A 23,334-nucleotide genomic window follows, 5' to 3' on the forward strand; every position below is an offset into this window, starting at 1 on the left:
GGAAACATCTGTGCAGGTGGCCAATCAGCAATGCCTAAGCTCCTAACTATCAATTTTCCATGGTCCAAATTGCAATATTTTATATAAGAAAATAAACTAAAACCTCTAAGAAGGATATTGACAATATAGATTCATTTGTTACCTATTTTAAGCCATTAACAATTATTTTATTTGATACCCATAATAATTGTTAATAACCAGGTATATTTGTGAATATGGAAAACTTGGAAACATGATCAAGTATATTAACAATATATGCTACTTTTCTATTGTCACATTATAATTTCAGTACATTTATAACACTTCAAATAGAGTAACAAGTTTAATCACTTTTTAAAATCGATAATATCAAGTGAAATATTGCAAAGAGTTGAAGTAGAGGTTAAATAGAGGGACTTAAGAATTAAATAGCTCAGGTTTGCATACTAACCATGTGAAGATGGGTTAATTTCTTAATCTTTTTAAGCTTCAATTTTCGCATCTAAAAAGGGCATCTAATATTAAGATCAACCTCATATTTATGAGGATTAAGTGAGGTAGTACATATAAAATGGTATCTATCACATAGATGCTCAGTAGTTAATTACATTATGTACACTATAGTATTAGTAGAATGAGAGCTAAGGCAGTTAAAAGCAAAAAAAGAAACATCATACAGTTAAAGTTACAAAATGTTAAATATGAGCAGGCCATGGACTTCCCCTTTCTCATAATTTGAACAGCAGTTCTATGTCCTGTGTTTATAAACAGGTGATGCAGTATTGATTTTCAGAATCATTGTGTATATGGATAGGCATGAGTACTGTAAGTAGACTATTTGGGAAAGAATTTGGCTCCCTGTGAGGGGCAGTTTTCTGAAATCATTTTTCCTTCATATTCTTTTTTTTACAGTTTTGGTATTAAAAAAAAGAGCTTAGGGAGACAGTTTTGTTCCAAAGATTTATGTTTACCTGGCAAACTCAAGTCCTCTGTCCTTTCATCCTTATTGTTTTTTAAAGCACCTTCAAGAGAAAATGGTTTTTAATCAAATTCATGAGATAACTTTTTATGTTACATTTTATAGGCATTTAAACTTTTCAAGATAGGGCACAACTAATGTAATGTATGACTGAATGTATTTTTGGAAAAATTTCTGCACGCTGGAGCAGAATCTTCACATCTATCTACGAATACTAAAGAGATATTTCCACATAGAAGACAGTCTGTAAATTGTTGTGATTATTAAATTCTTTCCCCCTATCATGGTTTTTATACATTTATTTTGATATTTAAGGAATCAAAGGCTATGCATATCATCATAAAGTTTTTAATTCACAGGGCTCTGCCAGTTGTGCTCACTTGCTGATTAACATTGGAACACTGCAAAACAGTATTACTAATGGGAAGGGCAGTTTTTGCTCTTCTAAAGTTGACTGCTTCCTTTCTGGCAACAACCGCAACCTCCCTACTGCCAGTGAGTTAGATCAAGAAAATAGTTATTTCTCTTAGTTACCAGTCTGGAAACTTTCAAAGATGCTGTGAATTGCAGCATAAGAAATAAAAATATATATTTTTATTTAGGCTATTGTCTCTAGACTGAGAGATGGATAGAAATTTGGTTCACAAGCTCTGTCACATGCCATTATGTTGCTCAGCTGACAGGTGGTGCTTCAGAATAATATAGACAGTGGGGATGTGTGATTAAGTTCTATCAGACTTTCTGGGACACACTATGAGTTATACTCTTGCAATTAAGACCTTTTAATGTAGCAGTTAAATTACTAAAAATTCAGATGTGAAGATAGTAACACAAAATAATTGTCACATGCCAGAATCTTCTTAAATTTTATATGATTTTTAGATGCAGGTGTTGAATTTGGGATTGAGATTTCATGTAGATACAACTGTAATTTTTTCTTAAATGCAGACTGAAACTGGAGTATGAAACTGTAATCGAAGTCAATACCACTGATTTTCCTCCATCAATTTTGTTATTATTTATCATTAATATGACATTCTCTTTAACCTATGGTTGATCACAAATTTAGAGAAAAAAAGTGTTATCTAAATATTTGAATCAAAGAAATTTTTAAAGGATATTTATCCAATTAAGATGCCCTGATATATCTTAAATGAAGATACCATGAGCAGATTAAACTTCATGAATATATTCTGTAAATGACAATTGTTGTTACTATGGTAACCTTTAACCAGGTATTTGGTGGTGTAATTTGGATTAGTCCTATTCAGTGGTGAGGTAATGGAAATGAGAGTAATTAACTTTCAAGGTTTGAGTTTAAAGAAAGACAATATACTGAGTTTATGAGAGAAGCAGGGATATTGAACGGGTAAATGAAAATGCTAGAGACGAAATGACCACCACATAACATTCAGCCAGTCTCTCCTTCCTTTATCTCACTCCATGTGGGCTTTTGTTTTAGACCGTGCTGTCCTCCACCCCTGAGTGGTTCTAACTGCATCCATGAATCAGGAACCAACTCGTTCTCCTCTTACACAGCAGTCTTAATCTTTCACTGCCAGTCAATATCCTACTTAAAAACCAGTCTAGAGAGCCTTTCCCATTAGAAAGGGCAGTCAGTTTCTATCAGTTTTATTACTAATTTTGCCTTTCTTATTTAAAATATATCATTATCGTGTTTAAATACTATAGGATTTGTTAGGGTTCCATGTGTTTATGAATTAACCCCCTGCCCCAACCCCTATCACCAAATAGGGAAGCAGTTTTCCTCTTTTCCACTTGTACATTAGGAAGAGTTTGCTATGATTCTAATTGTGTCACTCATTTCCTCTAGGGCTCATTTAATGTATAGTCTTTACCTGGGTGTAGCACTTTGGATTTTTAACTTTTGTTTTATTTGAAATCATTTTGTTCCTTTATTTAGCTTTTGCAAATATACTAAAATGGGTTGTCTGTAGACATATCTGCCTGAAGTGAATACAGCTTAAAGGCAGAAAATTATTGATTTTTAAAATGAATTATTTTCCTCAGATTTAGTGAGGCCAATTTCCAATAGCCATTTTATTTACCCTTTATCATCTCATGCGGTAGCTTTAATTTCACCAAAGCTACTGTCACCATCAATACATTCCTGAAAAAGAACATGATGTTTTGCAGTTTTTCCAAGAAGAGAGTTGGAAAGTTGTATGCATTGTTTGATTAAATTTTGGTATACCTATATTACATAAAACTCCTTGTAACTCATAGTTTAAATCATATTTCTTATGTTTCTAATAGTAATAAAATGTTAAAATCATATTTCTTATGTTTCTAATAGTAATAAAATGTTAAAATCATATTTCTTATGTTTCTAATAGTAATAAAATGTTAAAATATGAGTAGCATTTATTGTACTTTTTAAAAAAATTCAGTGATGTAGTATACTACATTATATTGCTAAGAGGAAGGATAACAAGCTTCTTTGGATTTATTTGCACTTTGAGAAATAAAATTTAGGAAAACTGGTTTTATAGGTTTTTCATTCCTGTCCACTAGAAATCTTGATTAGGAACATCAGTGCACATGATTTTGGGAACACGCAAGAAAGGCAGCAGTGGTAGTCCCAAATAACTATTTTCAGAGGAGGTCATAAACAGCTGTCCCTTTTGACTGTGATCCCTATTTGGAATAGTCTCAGTACTTGTGAAAGAAATCTTCTCTAGGATTAGGGCTTGACATGCAACTATTCATGTCCTAAGACCTTATATTCCCCCCCACCCCCTCCCGTGATCACTGTTTCTCCAGCAGGAGTTAGAGGCTAGGCTAGCAGATATTACCTCAGCACAGTAGTTAATTCCTTTTTGCCAGTTCTCCCTCCTATTCCTATACAGTATTTCAACTATGAACTAGTTCATGTAATAACTTGAGCTCTCTATTCACTCAACTCTTTAGAAATAATGAAGTATAAATGAATTGCCAAAGTTGTCCTTCACAACAAGGATCAAAATTGTACCTACTGGAGCCTTGTAGCGCCCCAAATGTTTATTTTTACACAAATATTTTGATTCTCATTGGTTCCATGCATCACTGCAGTTCTCTTAATGCATTGTGTTATGCTCTGTAGTTTTTACAAGTATGAAAATGTTGAAGTATATTTATTAGCCGTGATGCTATTAAACATTCAGTTATTTCCCAGGACTCTTAGGTGGGTCTTGGGAAATTCTGAGATGAAATTATGTAATGTGTAAGTGAGAAGTAACATTCATTTTTTAATGTAATTTGCAGTGAGGGCATTATTCAGGAAGAACTAATTGCTGTCATATCTGAGGTTGAGATCAGAGACGATGATTAGAATTCTGTTTTCTAAGATTATTATTGTAGGCGTAGACACTGTCTCTCAGACTGCAAACTGAGATGTACTTATCTAGAAAATCAATTCCTTATCAATTAATTTATTAGTGCATTAGACTGGTTTATGATCAAAGAAGGTCTGATATTGTCATATTATGCATAATATAACTATGCATTAAATATGTATAATGTATGTATCTCATAGCTGAGAACAATGAAACTACATAGATAATCCCAATTTGTGATACACTTTGAAGTTTTCTAAGTTTTGTCTTTATTGGAATAATGTATTTTTACAGGTTGAAAATCCAGACAGCTTCACACTATAGGATTGTGTTATGTTTTCTTCCATACAGTGTGCAGCATTTTAATGCTTATAATAACAGGGCTGCTGAGTTTGCCAGCAGGAGGCCCCTCAAAGCAAGATGATGTCTCTCGGTTGGCAGATTTCTGTATAAATAAATAACACTCTGCACATTCCTCTCAAATACCCGAGTAAGTGAGATAATGCTATATAACTTTTTTTTTAATTAAAAAAATAGCTGTATTATGTCAGTGACCTGTAATAATTAGCACTGCAAGGAGAAACGACAGCCTCATTCACCTTGCATCCATGCAGAAATAACTGAGCTCTATTTCCATGGCTGGAGAGAGAAGAAAAAAGCGAATGGAAGGACAGAACCGACCTTAGATCGCAGTCACTCTCATGCTAATAAGAGGAAGTTTACACTGACTGTTTTTACTATGTTGAATTTACCACTCAACACACTGCAGGGTAAACACCTTGTACTCTAAACATTCAGATAGTCGTTGATAATAATGGTGTGGTGGATACATCATAAAGAGTGTGTTGCCATCTCCCTGAATTCTACATATTTTTCTGTTAAGTTTTCATCAATTAGCAAAATATTATACTGAAAAAAATTTATTAATTGAACATAATGATGCATTGAGAACAAATACAGTTTTTGGACCAGGATGGCAATATGTGTTTAAGCTTTTCTAATTCAAGACCTGAGAATATCAGTTTCTTCACATTGTACTCTACTCTTTCTTAAAAAAAAAAAAAAAATTGTGAACATTGAAATGTTTAATAAAGAAAAAATAAATCATATGTTATAGAACAATCTAAAACTGAGAGCTTTAAATTCATTCTCAATGAAAAATTTAAATGATTTGGTAATTTTGATTTTTTAACTGTGATTCCTAGTTATCCTAAGATTTTCAACAGATGTTACACAGAGAATATAGAAAAATTTGCAGTGATTTTGGGCCAGAATTTAAAGCCTCTGCTTAGACTTATGTCACATTGAAATTTATGGAAATCATGCAAACATACTTCAATGGGATTCAGTCCGTTGTACTTATTTGTACATTCTGCCTAGCCATTCATTTGTCCAGCACCTAACAGACATTGCACAGCAGTGGGAACAGACAGCCTGATGTACAAAGACCAAGGATATTTGGCCCTGGCTCCACAACTAGTTTATTTCAATCAGTAAGAAAGTCAGGGCTGTAGGATTTAATATACTTGCCATCCACAAAAGAACATCAGTAACAACAACACTTCAGATACTCAGAAGCTCTGGGTGATTTTATAAACAAACACATGTAAATTCATCACAGTCTACTGAGATTGCAGATTACCATGTTAAATGCATTTTAATGTTTGCTCTGTTTCTAATATATATGAGATTTGGAATTGTTGGCTGGAGGTAGAATTCTTAAAATGATAATTTTTTCCAGGTATTTTATTTTACAGAAAATAAATTTAAGACACAGAGAGAGAAGTTATTTGCCTTAGTCACACATATATTCAAAAGCATTTATTTTCTTTTCCTTTGTATAGGCTAAAATTTTCATACTTCTGAAGTTGCAGTTATTTCTTTTTTATCATTTTATATTTTCCAGTATATAAATAAATGAATGTTTACTAAATATATCTTGAAATAAAATATTATATACTCGTTTAAAAAATATTTCCACAGTTTTTGTCCCCTATACTGGAAGCTTTTTTTTTTTTTTTTTTTTTAAAAAAAAAAAGTTTTTTTTCGCTCAGACTAGGAATCCATGGGTCTTGGGGACCTCTGTGAATTTGTCAGTTTTCTTCTCTCTGTTCTTTTCGGCCTGCTTCCGTAGCCTCAGGAGCTGCTTCTTTTTCCGGTAGTGGATCTTGGCCTTCTCCTTTGTCTTCCCCTCCAGGGTGGCTGTTACTGCCTGGTACTTCCAGCCAACCTCACGAGCCAGCCGCCCTAGGTAGGCAAACTTCCTCACAGGCTTCAGATGCACAACCTTGAGGGCGGCAGGAACCACCATCCGCTGTTTCTTGTCATAGGGTGGCGGGATCCCATCAAACACCTTGAGGCGGTCCCGAGCGGCCTGGCCTCGCTTGGTCCTGTGGGGCAGCATGCCTCGCACTGTCTGCCAGAAGATGTGGCTGGGGGCTCGGAAGTGGTAGGGGCCGCATCCGCTTGCAGAGGAAGGCCAGGTACTTCAACTTGCTTCTGTAGAAATTGCCAGAAATGCTGATGCCCTCACAAATGCACAACCACCACCTTTCCGCCCAGGCGGCCCAGGAGATGGCCTCGGCCATCGAGCACCAGGACCTGCCCCTCCGCCATCTTCGGCAGCAGCCTGGGAAAGTTACATGGGAAACTGTTAATCTTCCAATATTCATGAAATATTTACAGTAACACATTTAGGTGACTCAACTTATGTTGTTGCTTTTCTACTATTTTTTTGTGCTTCAGGTTACTTCTAAATGTAGCAGTGATTTTTAACACATATTACTAGATTTGGTGTAGGTATATAATGTTTCATGGGTGTGTATGAAAACTAATGCAGTTGAGTAATGATGAAAATTATGTAAACAAGGGTAGTATTTAAACAATAAAGTGAAAATTTAATAAATATGGATATCATTGCTTTTGAGCACCTTTCTAACTTTCTTCGTAGCAAATGCAGTCATTAAAATTCTGTTTTAAGAGGGGAGGGGACAGTACCATTAGACAATATTAAAAATTGGACATTTTATTTAAGGAAATGTATTGTCAGTAATTCTTTTAGGAGGTTTTATCACAGTGCAGCAAAGCATGTATTAACAGTTTTAGTGCATTAAATCTACACAGTTGCTGTTGACTGTGAACAATCATGAATTTAGATAAAGGGAGAAGTTAGTTGGAGTAAAATGTTCTGTTGTCTTATATCTGTAGAAGTGATTATTATTATTTTTGTTTGTTTTACTATAAAGTTTAATTGTCTTGGTGCTTTCTGAGACCATTTTCAATTAAGAATGGGTAACCAATAAGGTAACATGGAGAATGGTCTCTGTTCTAGAGTAAAATAACTAAAACATGAGCTTTAGGTCAACAAACCTGAGTTCAAGTTCCAGGTTTGGGACTTGCTAGCTGTGAGGTCAGTGGGAATGAGCTATAAAGCACAGGAAGCTCAGCTCCGTGTTCTGTGATGACCTAGATGGGTGGGATGGGGTGGGGGTGGGAGGGAGGTACAAGAGGGAGGGGATATATGTATACATATAGCTGATTCACTTCGTTGCACAACAGAAACTAACACAACATTGTAAAGCAATTATACTCCAATAAATTTTTTAAAAAAATATCCACATCTTTAAAATGGGAAAAAATACTTAAAATACTTCTTCCCAAGGGTGTTTCGATGATTATGTAGGAAAATGTGTATAAAGCAGTTAGCGTAACATTTGGCTCATGGTAAGTACTTGAGAAACATTACTGTATTTTTTATATAAAAATCTTTTTAGGTGATAATTTTTAATGCTCTTTTAAAAATTATCACACTGATTTATATAAGAAGCTTTATCTTTAATATTCCATTTCGGAGTGCTGAATCTACAAAACAAGTTTATTTAATTTTATTCAATACACATTTATTGAGTGGTTAATTCTGTCCCAGGAATTATATCAGGAACATGTCAAAGAATCTAGTGAAGAAATCAGACGCAAAAATAGCTACCGTCAGTATTTTATGATAAATGGTAAGCAAAAGCTGCTCTGAAATGAAAAAGAAGCACGTTTAGCCCAACCTGGAAGTCGGAAAGATTTTTTGGGGGGGAGATGGTTTCTGAAATGAGTCATGAAGATGAACAAGAATGAGTCAAATGAAGAATGGTGAAGAGGATATTCCAGACAGAGGAACCTGTAATAATAGATTTAAAGAGGCTGGAAATTACCATGGAAAGTACAGTGAACAATTAATTCAGTGTGATTAAAGCATAAACATGTTCAGGGGTGGGCACAGGTTGAGACTGAAAATGTAGAGACACATTTCACAAGGAACCTTTTATATCCAACTAGGGGCTTGCTTGTTTGTTCTATTTCTCCCTTTCTTAAAATAATTGATAGGGTTTATATGCTGATTTGATTTACAGAATTTATCATCTAATAAAGAATGTGTGTGTGTGTGTGTGTGTGTGTGTGTGTGTGTGTGTGATAATCAGGGTACATGACCCACTATTCAAATAAACTAGTATTTGGTAACCCTGATATTTAAGACATAGTGGAATATGCAGAATGAAATATTAAAGTACCAAGTAAAAGATTTTTTAGACTTGAAAATTTTGGAGAGAGAATCAAATTTAGGCTATACTCCTTGGAACATTATTGGGCTTTGGTTATAGGAAGGAGAGAAATGAGGAGGACCTACAGATTAAAGAAAACAGATTAAAATGATATTTATTGGCTTCTACCATGTATCAGGCTCTGTGCTGGGTATTTCTACAGAAATTATCCTTATATATCTGACAATAGAGACCTCTTTAAAAATACATCACATCTGTATTGTTACCTATATCCTATATATACATCTATATCTGTCAGAAAGAAAGCTGATATTCAGAGAGGTTAAGTAGTTGCATAAAGTTAAGGGTTCATAAGAAAGATATGAAGTGGGGATTTAAGTCAAATTTCCCCTGACTCCAAAGACATGGGGGTAGGAATGACTAGTGGGTATGTCAAGTAAAATTTGGTTGAGTTGTCCCCCATCCCTGGGTGGAAAATCATAATTAGTCTAAACTAGTTATCACCATTTCATTTCCCATCCCATTCAGCTATGAAAATGGGATAGAATTCTGGTCACTGAAAAGGGAAGTCTGACAGTCTTTAAGGAAAAGATTCTCTCACCAATGGAAAGAGATACACAGGGGAAACACTCCCTTTTTTTTGGCTACATGTCAGCATGTGACACCTGGAATTGTGGTAGTTCATCCTGTGGTTCCAGGTGAAGTCATCAATGAGTCCAAAGGCAAAGTAAAAGACAGGAAACACTTGGATTCTCAATGACAAATGTCAAGTCCCTGAACCAACCCTGGAATATCTTTATCTCTGGACCGCCTATATGTAAGAAATTAAATCTCATATTTTTTAAGTCATTTACAGCCAAACTATTTTAAGTGATAGAAACCCTAGATGTTCAAACGCAATGCCCTGACTTACTTGGTCAGCTATGAAGGTGGCAGATTCATTCAAATGTCTTCCTCCTTACTTTAAGTTGACTCCCTGTATGGCCATTAGGAAGAAATAGGTAAGTCTAAAGGAAACATTAGGGATCTGTTAGTGTTAGAGAATCCATGTCTGAAAGAGTTGTGAGAATGGAGACTGAATGTAGACTCCTACTAGTTAAGGAATTTCATAGCCTGGTAACTCATTCCATTCCTACCATGTTATAATGTTGCATTAAAATTTGTTTCTCCTGTAACTTTTAAATGTCTTAACAAATAGTACCATTGATTATGAAAAACCCTTTAACCAAATCCTGTTTACAACTTAGAACCATTGAGATGTGAGGTGACAAGGTCACTAAGATCTTAATCTGTAAAATGACCTACCTTTAAAGACTTTTCTCCTTTCTTCTGTACCTTGCCAAACCAGTTTATTACTTCTGTAGTTTATATAAACATGTTGACTTCTCTACACTTCAGTTTTATTTATATTACACAATAGTCATATTGGAAATTAACCAAATTTATTATTGAATTAATCTATTAGATGGTAGAAGTTATAAAATCATCTTACCTATAGCTAAATGATTATACTTTTGTGTCATGTCTAGTAGTTGTTATGTAAGTAACTGTATATGTAAATAAATACATTGAGAGTGAAGTGAACTGAGATAGTTATGGCATGTCTCTTCAGATTTAAAATGTTTCTCATTATAGAAATGTTAAAAGTTTATTTAATGTTACTTTTAAAAAAATTTTATTGGAGTATAGTTGATTTACAATGTTATGTTAGTTTCAAGTGTACAGCAAAGTGAATCAGTTATACATATACATATATTCAGTTTTTTTTAGATTCTTTTCCCATATAGGCCATTACAGAGTACTGACTAGAGTTCCCTGTGGTATACAGTAGGTCCTTATTAGTTATCTATTTTATATATAGTAGTGTGTATATGTCACTCTTAATCTCCCAATTTATCCCTCCTCCCCTTACCCCCTAGTAACCATAAGTTTGTATTCTATATCTGTAACTCTATTTCTGTTTTGTAGATAAGTTCATTTGTACCCTTTTTTTAGGTTCCACATATAATAATGTTAACATTTTAAATGTTTTTGTAACCACATGCTACATGATGATATTTGGTAACAAATTCTTGGGATATTTCATTATTAACTAGTTGTTAATTAAGCATTGAAAGTCGTCTAAAGATCCCTACGTAATTAGGAACAGATGATCTCTATTGAAAATGAAAGTCATATGCATATATCAACAACTTCTACCTCACCTAATAATCAATTTGTAGTATCAGTAACAACAATTTTTCACTATTTTTGGAACATATACTATATACCAGGCTCTGTGATAGATGCTTTGCATAAAATATTTCTTAAGAATCTGAAAATTATCCTGCATAGTAGGATTTTTTATCCACATGCTGCCAATGAACAAATGAGGATGTTTAGAGGACAGTAATTTACCTAAACTTACATAATTAGTCAATAGTGGATGCAGTATTTAAATTCATATTTGTCTGACTTAAAAGCTACACATATTTCTTCCCATTGTGATACTCCATATTAGGAATATGGAACATAAGCTTATTTGAAGTAAATTATTTACAAGTAATTCTAATAGTGCTGATTCATGATAATGGATCACTGAACACTATGCAATTATTTTTATAAAACAAATTTAAGAAATGTGTTAAGATTATTAGTCTCTTACGATGCCAGACTGAGGAATATATCTGAATGTTGACCAATAATAACATCAACAGAATTTGACCCCATTACTATTAGTAAAGACCTTAGTATTATTTATGTAAGAAAGCAATTTTATGAAAAGCACATGGCAAATTATATGTCACAATAAAAAAGTTAATTGTAACAACACAGTATGAAATGGTAAACTTCCTAATTTCACTTATTTCTAAATATTTTCACTCTGAGATTTAAAAAAATTTGCAGTTATTTGCTTTGGACTCATTATGCTTGGAGAATGGGGCTTTTAGATAATTACTTATTTATCATCATTTCCAAAGAGATTGGCAAAATATTATGAGGAGAGTTTAATGTAGGCTCCTTCCAGCTTCTACTTTTAGGGAAATATTCTGGAAAGAGAAACTTTAGGAAGAAGGAACTAGAATTTCAGCATATATGAAAAGGAATAACAAGAAATGATGCAAGGCCTAAGGATATTAGAAAATAAATAATTGTCACATTAATTCAAAGACAAAAGTTTTTTCAGAGGTTTTTGGTAGACTTGAAAGTGAAGAAGCAGTTGATTGTTGGAATTGGCAGATGACAAAAAAGAAGAAACTTGGAGATTCAATGAAAGCAATACTGTTTCAGAAATATACTCATTTTTTTAAAGCTCAAGAAAGTGCTTGAGGGAAGACTGCATAATTTCCATTGTGAATTTTAAGAGCCATTTTAGAAAGTCTACCAAAGAAAATGTTCAAGAATGCTGAAATTAGGGTCATTACCCACTGTGATAACCATATATATATATTCGGAAAATGTATATTTATCAATAGATACTCCTAGACTCCACATATTATTTAGAACATTAAATTTATGGTGGCCTTGGGTTCTCTAGTAGCATTCCAGTTGTCTGTGTTAATGATATGATTCTTTGATTAAGTATATGAAGAACCTTATGCCTTTGATATAAGCATTTAGCTACTTTTTATTTTTCCCACCTTTATTGAGATATAGTTGACATATAATGTATAATTTTAAGGTGTACAACATGATGACTTGTTACACATATATATTGTGAAATTAGCTCCTTTTTAGAGAGCTTTGAATTTGACAAAGATATAAGAAATTTAAAAAAAATTTTCTGTAGAATAAATGACTCAAAATGTGACTACCAAATTATGACACAGTCCATAAGTAAATTATGTTTAATAGTTTGTCCTTATATATTAACTGGTCAGTTTGATGACATTAAAGTTAACCACACTTGATTTCTATTTAATAATATATGTTTGGTCTAGGATTTGATTTTACCCTGCTTACATGCTAATAAGTAGCCTGTTAGTGTGTCATAGAGGGTGTGAGAAGAAATGAGACTCTTGGGTCAGAAACAAAGGACTTCATTACTTGTGTCACATTATTATTATTATTCTGTCTCCTCTATAGGCTTTTCCAGTATACTTTTCTGTATTGTTTTTAACGCTTACTTTGGAGATTAAGCTATACATCTTCAGGTAATTCCAATGCATATTATCTGTAAATTTACTTTAAGGAATACTAACCTAGAGGGCTGAAATTGTCTCTATTAGTTATTCCTTTGAGGTAAGAAGTTAACACTAGAAGAAGTGCCTAGTAAAACATAGCTTTGATTTTTGGAAGTAGTGATGCTTATCTAAAAATAAGGCTCAATAACCATCTATCAGTTATATGTACCATTTTCCAATCTCCGAGGACCCTGTACTATATGGAAGTTTGATGGGACTAGAATTTGGGGCTGTTGCAGTAGTAGTGTCACAGTCAGAGAGGAGCATGAAAAGTAGTGAATACTTGAAAAAGGAGTATAAAAAATAATGGATTAGGAGAATATCTCCATATGGTCCAATGCCAACCATGGCCAATATACATATTATAGGCCAATTTTGGAACTAATATTTATTAGATGGGACATTTCAAGGAGCCTACACACACATAGATACTTAACAACTAGTTTTGTTTTCCAGAAGCAGTAAATTTTCCTCTCAGTCTTTCCCCTTACACTTGTTTCACGCATCAGCATTCTTTTCTCTTCATGCCTGAGATCCCCCAGGACATAACTTTGTCCACAATTGGCAAAAATCAAGACCTTCAAAAATTCAAAAATACCACGTTAAGCATCACAAAGCAAGCTACTTTTTGGCTGTTTCTCTAAAGGTCACATAATGCTTTGTGTTTTCTACAACATGATATGGCATGACAGAACAAAGTTATCTTTTGTACTTGTCAGCATTGTTATATCAACTTCAAATGATGAAATGCTTCTGAGTACGCTGTTGCTTTTTTCCTTTGGGGGCTTACACTGATTTCTTTAAAGTATTATGTGCATCAAATAAATGATTCATTTATTATCTGTGACACCTGAAGTTTGCCAAAAACAGTATCTAGACATCATTTCAAAACTGCATTTGGATGCTATTTGCTTTTGAAGTGATAAACTGCAGTTCATTTGGACTTTGTCTTCAAGTTACCATTTTTACTTAACGTCTGTGTTTTGCAGTAGGAGAAGAGGTCATACACTCACTGGATGTTATCAGGACAAAGTTTAGACTGTCAGGAAATAAATTTTAATGTTTAATATGTTTAATTGAATGGTTTTTATTAAAAACTTGAGTCAAAATCATATTTTGATTCGGTAATACAAGATGACATAACTTGTATTAGTTAGGGTAATACCGGCTGATAGAACATAAAACCCTTATGTAATAGTGGCTTAACGCAATAGGGTTTATTTCCCTTGGCATAACAATTCAATGAAGATGTTTCTGGTTGAACTTCGGTGTAGGGTCCTACCATCTTCATATGGTTGTCAGTGCGGCCTGGTTGACGTCTGCAGCCAGATGGGGGAAAATAGAATGGAAGGTTGCATGTGGAAAGTTTCTATGAGCCAAACCTGAAAGTGGCATACACTATTTTTGCCCATATTCTCTTGGCTAGGATTTAATTCATTGACATACCCAACTCCAAGGGAAATATATTCAAGCTGTGTGCTTAGAAGTGGCTTTGGTAAACAGCCAGCAGCCTCTGCTCTAGGAACCTTAATTGGGGAGATTCTCTATTATGGTGGAGAGAGATTTAAATTCGAGGTCAGTCAGCCTTAAGATAAAATGTAGCTTAGCCAGTTACAAGCTATGAAACCCTGGGAAAATTATTAATCTTCTATTTGCCAGAGTATACTGAATCATAGAATAGGGAAATAACACCTACTGCACAGGATTGTTAAAGATTAAATGATATAATGTGTATAAAGTGCTTAGCACGATGCAAGGAACATTAGAAACACTTGAAAATGATAGTTTTAATTTTTATTGTTAAGTTATATATTCTATGATGGTCTATAATAAATATGATTTCATTGAATATTAGCTTAGTTCAATACCAAAGTAATTTTTAAAAAGGAATTATTTTATGTATAAAACATAGCAGTCCAAGAAAATTGTGCATTTTAGCAGCTGTCCAAAGCAAATGAATACGTAAATATTTATGCAGCAGAACTAAATTTGGGGGCAGATAGGACACAAACTCAACGTTTACTTGGTTTTCTTTTCAGGCAGTAGATGCTAACTTTGAAGGTTTTTAACTGAATAAATTTGCTTCTTGGTTGAATTTGATAAGGAAGGAAATTAAAAACCTTTAGGGTAATTAGAAGAGTAAAATTATATATAGCCTTAGTCCATTTGGGTTGCTATAACAGAATATCAAAGACTGGGTTGCTTAAACAACAAACTTTATTTCTCTTAGTTATAGAGGCTGGAAGGTCCAAGATCAAGGTGCCAGCAGATATTGTGTCTGCTGAGAGCCCACTTACTGGTTCATAAATGGCCATCTTCTCCTTATGTCTTCACATGGCAGAAGAGGTGAGGGAGCTCTCTGGGGTCTCTTTTATAAGGGATTAATCCCATTCATGAGGAATTCACCCTCGTGACCTAATCATCACTTATCAAAGGACCTATCGTCACACTGGGGGTTAGGTTTCAACCTACACAACACAAACATACAAGTCTATAGGAAGTGTGTATGTATACGTGTAACTATATCCATATCTGTCTATATATCTATCTATGTGTCTATCTAAAGAGACTATCATTTCTCTAATGTCTATCCTATGATAACGTATCTCATGTAATTTTAATATTTTTGTATCTTGCTTATTCAAATCATTTAAAATCTAATATAATTACAGTTATATATTCATAAAGAAGAAAAATGTGCTGCATACTTTAATGTCATGGGACTTACTGTATAAATAAGCCATGAGAATCCACTTTTAGAAAAAGTACAGCTCTTCTTTAACAGAAATAACATGATTTACCTGCTACTTTTCCTTCTACATAAAAGAATCTAGAGGAGAAAAAATCATATTGAAACTAAACATGAAAGTATAAAACTGTACTTTTAAAAAATTAATAAAATTCATATTTTTGTTCAATTTTCAGAGACCCCAGATCCTTGGCTGCATATAGTTCTAGATCATTCATTTATAGTTCTGTATTTTAAAAGCTTTCTTCATCTTGATTCATAAAATGATTTCTTGAGTTTCTCTTAGCATTGAAACATAATGACATCTTGTCTTCTAAGATGACATCTAAGTCTTCTGTGAAGAAAAAACAGGACTGAACTTAATCTTTTCTTTGTACTGGGCAGTGAATGATAGGGTTTGAGGGGAGTGATTTTTTCAGCTTTAGACCAGAGTAAATATTTCAAGACAGGTATGGTTTCCAGAGTAAAGTCTTACCCTTGTTATAAGTACTTGCATACTAAATCCAAAATCCTGAAAATACCTTATTTTCTGTGATTGTCAAAGAAGTATGTGACTGGGAGTTTTTTTTCACTTTCATTGCAATTCTGTTTTTCCCTGAATTTGTTAGATAGCTACTGAACTAGTTTGACTTATCAATTGTCTTAAGTAATTTCTGCCTAATCAGTTGATGAGTATTTACGTGGATTGGGGTTTGACCTTGTCTGGAGCATCATCAGTCCACATTCAAATTCAGTTATACATGTTACAAGGCTTACTTCATGCCAGCAAATAGACAAATCACACATCCCCAAGATGTCAAGATAAGTCAACATAGAGGATTTGGGGGGAAGTGTTTTTTAGTGCTAGAATTGACTTTGGAAAAGGGGAATCTATTCATGCTGCTTTCATCTACTTTGTGTCATTAAATGTGTGATTGTATATCTCTGTCCTCTGTAATTGAAGATACTACTGCTGGTATTATGTGCTATGTAAAAGTGTGTCTACAAAGAGTGTGGTAGCACACTGTCTACACAGTGCAGAAAATCAGGTTACCCTCTTCATAATGTCTATCAATGTTATTTTCAGGGTCTGTTGATATTTATGAATTTCCTCCCTCTTTTCTCATTCAAATAGAATTAACCTTTAAGGAAGGACAAAGTTAGAGTATTTCTTCAGTATATATCATGTATATTCCCAGGATTTTCTAGCCTACTGGACAGTTTCTAAGATTCCAGTTTGCTTTCTTAAACTTACTTTCTTTTCCTCTTTTACCTTCTACTTCCCCTGAAAGTAAATGCATAGCATTGCATGAAGAATTAGGGAGCTCTCAGCTCTATAGATAGATTGAACATTTTTTGTAATTTTTTCTAGCTTCTTGGTTCAATGTTTGTTATTTACTGGAGAGCAAATACTTTGTATAGCAAAGGTAGACATTATAAGCCTTCTAAACATGTCTGTGTTGCGTGACAAAAGTTATTGCTCCTCCCTAATCAGCCCGAGAATACATTTTCTTATTGTTCCCTAGAAAGAAATTGGCGAGTCAACAAAATGAAAAAAATAATTAATTAAATTCTAGGACCACTTTTATAATACCCTTATAGTAGTCATTTATATGTTAATATTTTATAATGACTAATTTAATAGACAGATGGTGGTTCATATTACAGTATGAGAGTAGGGCATTTCCTTGGGACAATGATTATCTACCCAGTTTTCAATTAGAGAAGACTGCCAATTACCTGGAGTGGTTTTTATTTTAATTACTGGGTGATTAGGACAGCTAGGTTACCAGCCCAGAGGAAGGAGAACTAAACTGTGTGTGTGAATCCTTATTATGCAAACCCATAAAATAAATAAAGGCCATGCAAAGAAACTTTCGATGAAATGGTAGATAATTTACCTGAGGCAGTCCATATTCTTTTACTCATTTCATCACTAAAAAGTGAGTTTAAAATGTTAAACTGGCTGTTTGTGAACTAGACATTATTTTTCTGTAAGGAAAAATAAATTCAGAGGAAAGGTATTATTTGTCAGCAATCAGTGTTCAACATTTTATGTTTAACATAAAATCAGTGTTCAGCATTTTATGTTTAACATACCATGTTTTGAAATGGTATTATCTCATTAAGAGAAGTCATTTACAGAGTGATCTTTGCTCCCTGAAGTATGGCTGAGACTTGAGGCAGAAAGATCACATGAATAAATTCCTGATTTTCTAGTCTTGTCTATAAAAATCTGCAGATTTTTTACTCAAGCTTCTTTTCTACATCTCCAGCTATCCTCTGAATATTTCTAGTTAAGTGTTTCCCATCATGTTAACTTCAACAAATCTAAACCAATCTTATTTTCTCCCCAAACAAGGTTTGTTCTCAAGATTTTGTGTTCTCGTCTCTGCCAAAGAAACTACTTTTAACATTCCTTCAGACAAGAACAGTTATAGTTATTGATTCTGTGCTACCATCTTCCTTTTTTTTGTCCATCATCCTTTGAAAAATTTCTTAGGCTAGTATCTTTATCTCCATTTGGGCTATCATTCCTATCCAGAGTTTCATAGATTCACAACTAAAGAACTGCAGTAGGCTTTGCTGAGAAAATATTCTCATTTCTCTAAATAACCCTTTGAATAGCAAACACTGGGTTTTTACATAATTCCTTTACTTACAAACATTTCATTGACTGTTACCTCAAGTAAAGAATATATACACTTTTCTGCTTCAAAGTCTTTGGTAATTTGGTACTGCATAACTGATAGGAGAGGAAGGACCAGTTAAGTAATACCAAATTACTGAAAGGGGCTGATTTAAGTTAATGAATGGATGAATAAATTTGAGTTGGAGTCTACGAATTCTCCATTTAGACTTAGTCTCATTTTATTTTATTTTTTTTTTAAAAAAGAAGAAAACCAGTATTTAAAGTAAAAGGCTGGGGACTTCCCTGGTGGTCCAGTGGTTAAGACTGTGCTCCCGACGCACGGGGCTTGGGTTCAATCCCTGGTCAAGGAACTAGGTCCCGCATGCTGCAACTAAAAAAAAGATCCCGAGTGCCACAGCTGAAATATCCTGCTCGCAGCAACGAAGATCCCACATGCCGCAATTTAGCACAGCCAAATTAATTAATTAATTTAAAAAAAGAGTGCATGTATAAAAAATAAATAAATAAAAAGCGGTATTCAAACAGATGTCCCTAATGTAGTTAATTTTAAAAGCAAAAGAAAATATTACCTGTGATCTGAAAAAAAGAGTGAAAATGCAAAGTATAGAATTTAAGCAAATTAGGAGAACTGTTTTAGTAGATTGTTTAAACCATATATTTTTAAAATTAACTATAAAGTCAGCATGGAGATGCTGAGCACTTGGTGAGATACGTAAATTGTGTAAAGATTGAGGAAATGAAACCTGTTTCTTAAAATATAAATTACTTATTTACCTATATTTAAAAAGAATGTATTATCAAGGTTACATTAGGACAACATTTTAGCTAATAGTCTCCCATTATAGTATGTATGTTGGGAAGACTTGAAAAATAATGATTGTGAACTATAGTTCATAAAAGTTTTGGGTTGACAGGTACCTCTGTTCAATATATAGGCCAGTGAGTTTTTATCAGGGTCTGGATTTCTGATACTCTTACCAATTAGCAAAGATAATATTTGCAAGTAGTGGTATGATCCATTCAAAATTCAAGAATGACTCTTAAGTTGATTGAGTCTGTATGTGTGTGTGTGTATGCGTGTGCACACACACATAGGTGCATACATGTGGAGCATAATATACGTGATGTACCTATTTTTTGATCAGGTGCACTGGCAACCAAGTATATTTATTATTTCCCATTTTCAGATTTATCCACTATTTCTGGTTCCCTGTTCAAAAAATTTTCACCCAACCTAAAATGTTTAAAGTGAAATAACATGTTCATCAATTTTGTACATAAGTATTTAATATTCTCCATATCCCTATCATAGGCATTGGAATCTTATGCTCCAAGACACCTGTATTCATAGAAACATTAACCTTTTTTTACTACATCACTTTTTAATGTGTAATTTTAAGTCATATAATTGTAGATTCATAACTTAAATCTCTGGTTGTTATTTCTGTGAGGGAAGTCAGTAAAATAAAAGAATCTGTGTAAATTAATAAACACAATAAATAGTAATACATATTACATTGTTACATTTGCAGACCATATGCTTAACAGGTAAAAACACAATCCAAACTTTCCAATTATGTACATGTGGGACACTCATCTATATAATTCAAGGGATCTTGATTTTGTAGGAAAGATAATATATTATAGAGCTGATCTTTCCTGAAGGCTATAATTATGTACCAGGGCTAATTTTAGGCATCAGTGGGGCTGTCTCAAGTGCTGTCAGGTGAGCCATAGCATGTGATTAGTCAGGTAGGTTTCTACCATAAGTGATTATTAACTTAAAAAGTTTAACTATATGCAGCATGAAAACAGATACACTGGTCAACAACATCTAGTAGACCAGATGGTTTGAGACGGATACCATGTGCCTTTAATTAGCTGCTAGTAGGGTTGAAAAATGCCCCCATAATAGGCTAATAAAATAGTAGGCTTACAATTTAAGGCAATTTCTTTTTTTCCCTTGAGGAAGAATGGGTGCTAAAACTTACCAAGTTTAAACTACTCTGACACAAATAAGTGGTTACCACTCACGGAATCTGTTTGCAAACTCTGATTCATGCCACATAGAGAAAAAGGCACATGGGTGAGGGGATGGGGATTTTCTTAACAGTTCTCACATAAAAACAACACTGTTCCTTGTCTTATTTCAGTAAGGTTTTAATGTGGAAAAAATAGGCTTGACCAACATAATAATGTTAAATAAGCATCAGAATAAGTAACTGAGGGAATTAGGATAATCATTTACCATGGGCTAGATGTCCTTCCTTGAAGGTAGTTGAGGTTATTCTGAAGTGCCGTCTGAAATACATTATTTCCCACAGTCCTTTCCATTCTTAATTATCTTTTAAAAATTAATCTAAAGTTAATTTTAATTAATTTTTAATTTCATTAATTTCAACATTTAACCTTCAAATTGAAAAAAACAAAACTAAGATTTGCAAGGAGAAAAAATAACAATAATTTTATTAATCACTGGTAGGATTTTATTACAGTTTGGATCAATTTTGAATGCTTTAAATATATATTCTGCTTGAATAATGTTAACAGTAAAACACATATTGCGATTACTTAATAACTTGAACACATTTACTACTTGGGTTCTCCTAAAATGTCTTTACTACAGGAAAACAGAAAAGAAAAACTTTAAAAGGCTTGCTAGACTATTGAAATTCTATGTAAACTGAAATATAATAATTTTTAAAACCAAATCTTTTTTAACCTTGCTTAAAATAATCTCTCCAAAAGAGCAAAATTTGATTACAGCTTATTACCCCTTAGGTTCAAGAAACCTGGCTGCTCATTTGGCAAGTTTGGAAGAAGTATAGCTATTGTAATAAGCCCCAAATAGGTAGGGATGCAACCCATGCATCCAAAGTGTCACAGGAGGTTAAAGGGCTCTAAGCTGGGAGAGAGGAGGCAGAAGGCTTCTTCCCTTTTGTTCTGCAGCGACCACATGACTCAAGCTAGTTACTTTGCTTCTCTAGGAATTTCTCATTTCCTCATCTGTAAAAGAGACATTGGGCTAAGTGATGTCTAGGTTCTTTCCAGATCAAAACTTTGTAAAGCCCTAATTCTAAACATTCTCTCCATACATGTACAAAACTGAAAAAATCATATTTTTATAATCTATGAAAGCTGCAATGAAATAACTGCATTTTAGCAGGTTTTTTTCTATTAAAATTTTGAAAAGGGAAAGTAGGTATAATATCATTTTAGCATAATTATTTCACTTTTTAACATTAGCATCATCTTTTACTACAAATTAGCTTTATTAAACTGTACCTTTTTTTCTAGTCCCATGACTAGAAAGAAATTTGTCTTTCTTAACTATTTTTAATTTTATTGAGGAATAATCGACAAATATAATTATATATATTTAAAGTGTACAATGTGATTATTTGATATACATTGTACAATGATTACGAAAATCAAGTTAATTAACACATCCATACCCCACATAGGTAACATAGATAACGTGTGTGTGGTGAGAATGCCTAAGATCTATTCTCAGTAAATTTCGAGCATACCATACAAATTATAGTCAACATGCTGAACATTAGATCCTCAGAACTTACTTTTCTTACAGCTGAAAATTTGTACCCTTTGACTTATATTACCCCAGTCCCCAGCTCCCAAACCCCTGGCAACCACCATTCTGTTCTCAGTCTCTATGAAATCAGATTTTTTTCCCATTCTGATTCCACATATAAGTGATACCATACAGTATTTGTCCTTTTCTGGCTAATTTCACTTAGCATAATGCCCTCCAGATGTATCCATGTTGTTGGGAATGGAAAGATTTTCTTCTTTTTTATGGGTGAATAAATTTCCATTGTGTGTATATCTGTGTGTGTGTGTGTGTGTGTGTGTGTAAATTTTCCCTATCCAACCATTGAAGGATATTTAGGCTGTTTCCTTATCTTGGCTATATTGTAAAAAATGCTGCAGTGGACATGGACTTGCAGGTTATCTCTTTGAGATATTGATTTCAATTCCTTTGGATATATACTCAGGAGTGGCCTTGCTTGATCATATGTTAGTTCAATTTTTAAATTTTTTGAGGAACTGCCTTACTGTTTTCCTTAATGGCCGTATCATTTTACGTTTCCACAAACAATTTATAAACTTTCCCTTTTTTCATGGCGTCAACAACATTTGTCATCTCTCGTCTTTTGGATGACAGCCATCCTAACAGGTATGAGGTGAGATCTCATTGTGTTTTTTTTTTTAATAATTATTTATTTATTTATTTTTGGCTGCGTTGGGTCTTCGTTGTTGCGCGCAGGCTTTCTCTAGTTGCGGCAAGTGGCTACTCCTCGTTGCGGTGCGCGGGCTTCTCATTGTGGTGGCTTCTCTTGTTGCAGAGCACGGGCTCTAGGCACGTGGGCTTCAGTAGTTGTGGCTCATGGGCTCTAGAGTGCAGGCTCAGTAGTTGTGGCACACGGGCTTAGTTGCTCTGCAGCATGTGGAATCTTCCCGCGCCAAGACCCAAACCTGTATCCCCTGCATTGGCAAGTGGATTCTCAACCTCTGCGCCACCAGGGAAGCCCCTCTTTGTTTTGATTTGCATTTCCCTAATGATCAGTGATATTGAGCACCTTTTCATATACCTGTTGGCAGTTTTATGTCTTCTTTGGAAAAATGTCTATTTAGGCGCTTTGCCCATTTTTCAATTGGATTATTTGCTTTTTTGCTTTTGAGTTGTATGAGTTATTTATATGCTTCAGAAATACTTCAGATATATTTATTAGATATATGGTTTGTGAATGTTTTCTCCCATTCTGTGGGTTGTCTTTTTAATTTATTGTTTCCTTTTCTGTGCAGAAGCTCTTTAGTTTAAGTAGTCTGATTTACTTATTTTAGCTTTTGTTGCTTGTGCTTTTGGTGTCTTATCTAAGAAATCATTGCCAAGACAAACTTTTTGGTTCTATGTTCAATTTTTTC

General features: G+C 33.8%; 1 protein-coding gene and 1 pseudogene across 4 annotated transcripts in view; one reads left to right on the forward strand and one right to left on the reverse strand.

Annotated features, from left to right (window-relative positions):
* The window catches only part of ERBB4 (erb-b2 receptor tyrosine kinase 4), a 1,127,099-nt gene that overhangs the window by 16,120 nt on the left and 1,087,645 nt on the right, over positions 1–23,334 (forward strand). The window lies entirely within an intron of this gene.
* LOC113628587 (60S ribosomal protein L13a pseudogene) lies at positions 6,300–6,909 on the reverse strand (annotated as a pseudogene).

This window comes from Aethalodelphis obliquidens, unplaced genomic scaffold (assembly GCF_003676395.1).
Source record: "Aethalodelphis obliquidens isolate GAN/ISIS:26980383/991018 unplaced genomic scaffold, ASM367639v1 scaffold2, whole genome shotgun sequence".
In the NCBI taxonomy this organism is placed as follows: domain Eukaryota; kingdom Metazoa; phylum Chordata; class Mammalia; order Artiodactyla; family Delphinidae; genus Aethalodelphis; species Aethalodelphis obliquidens.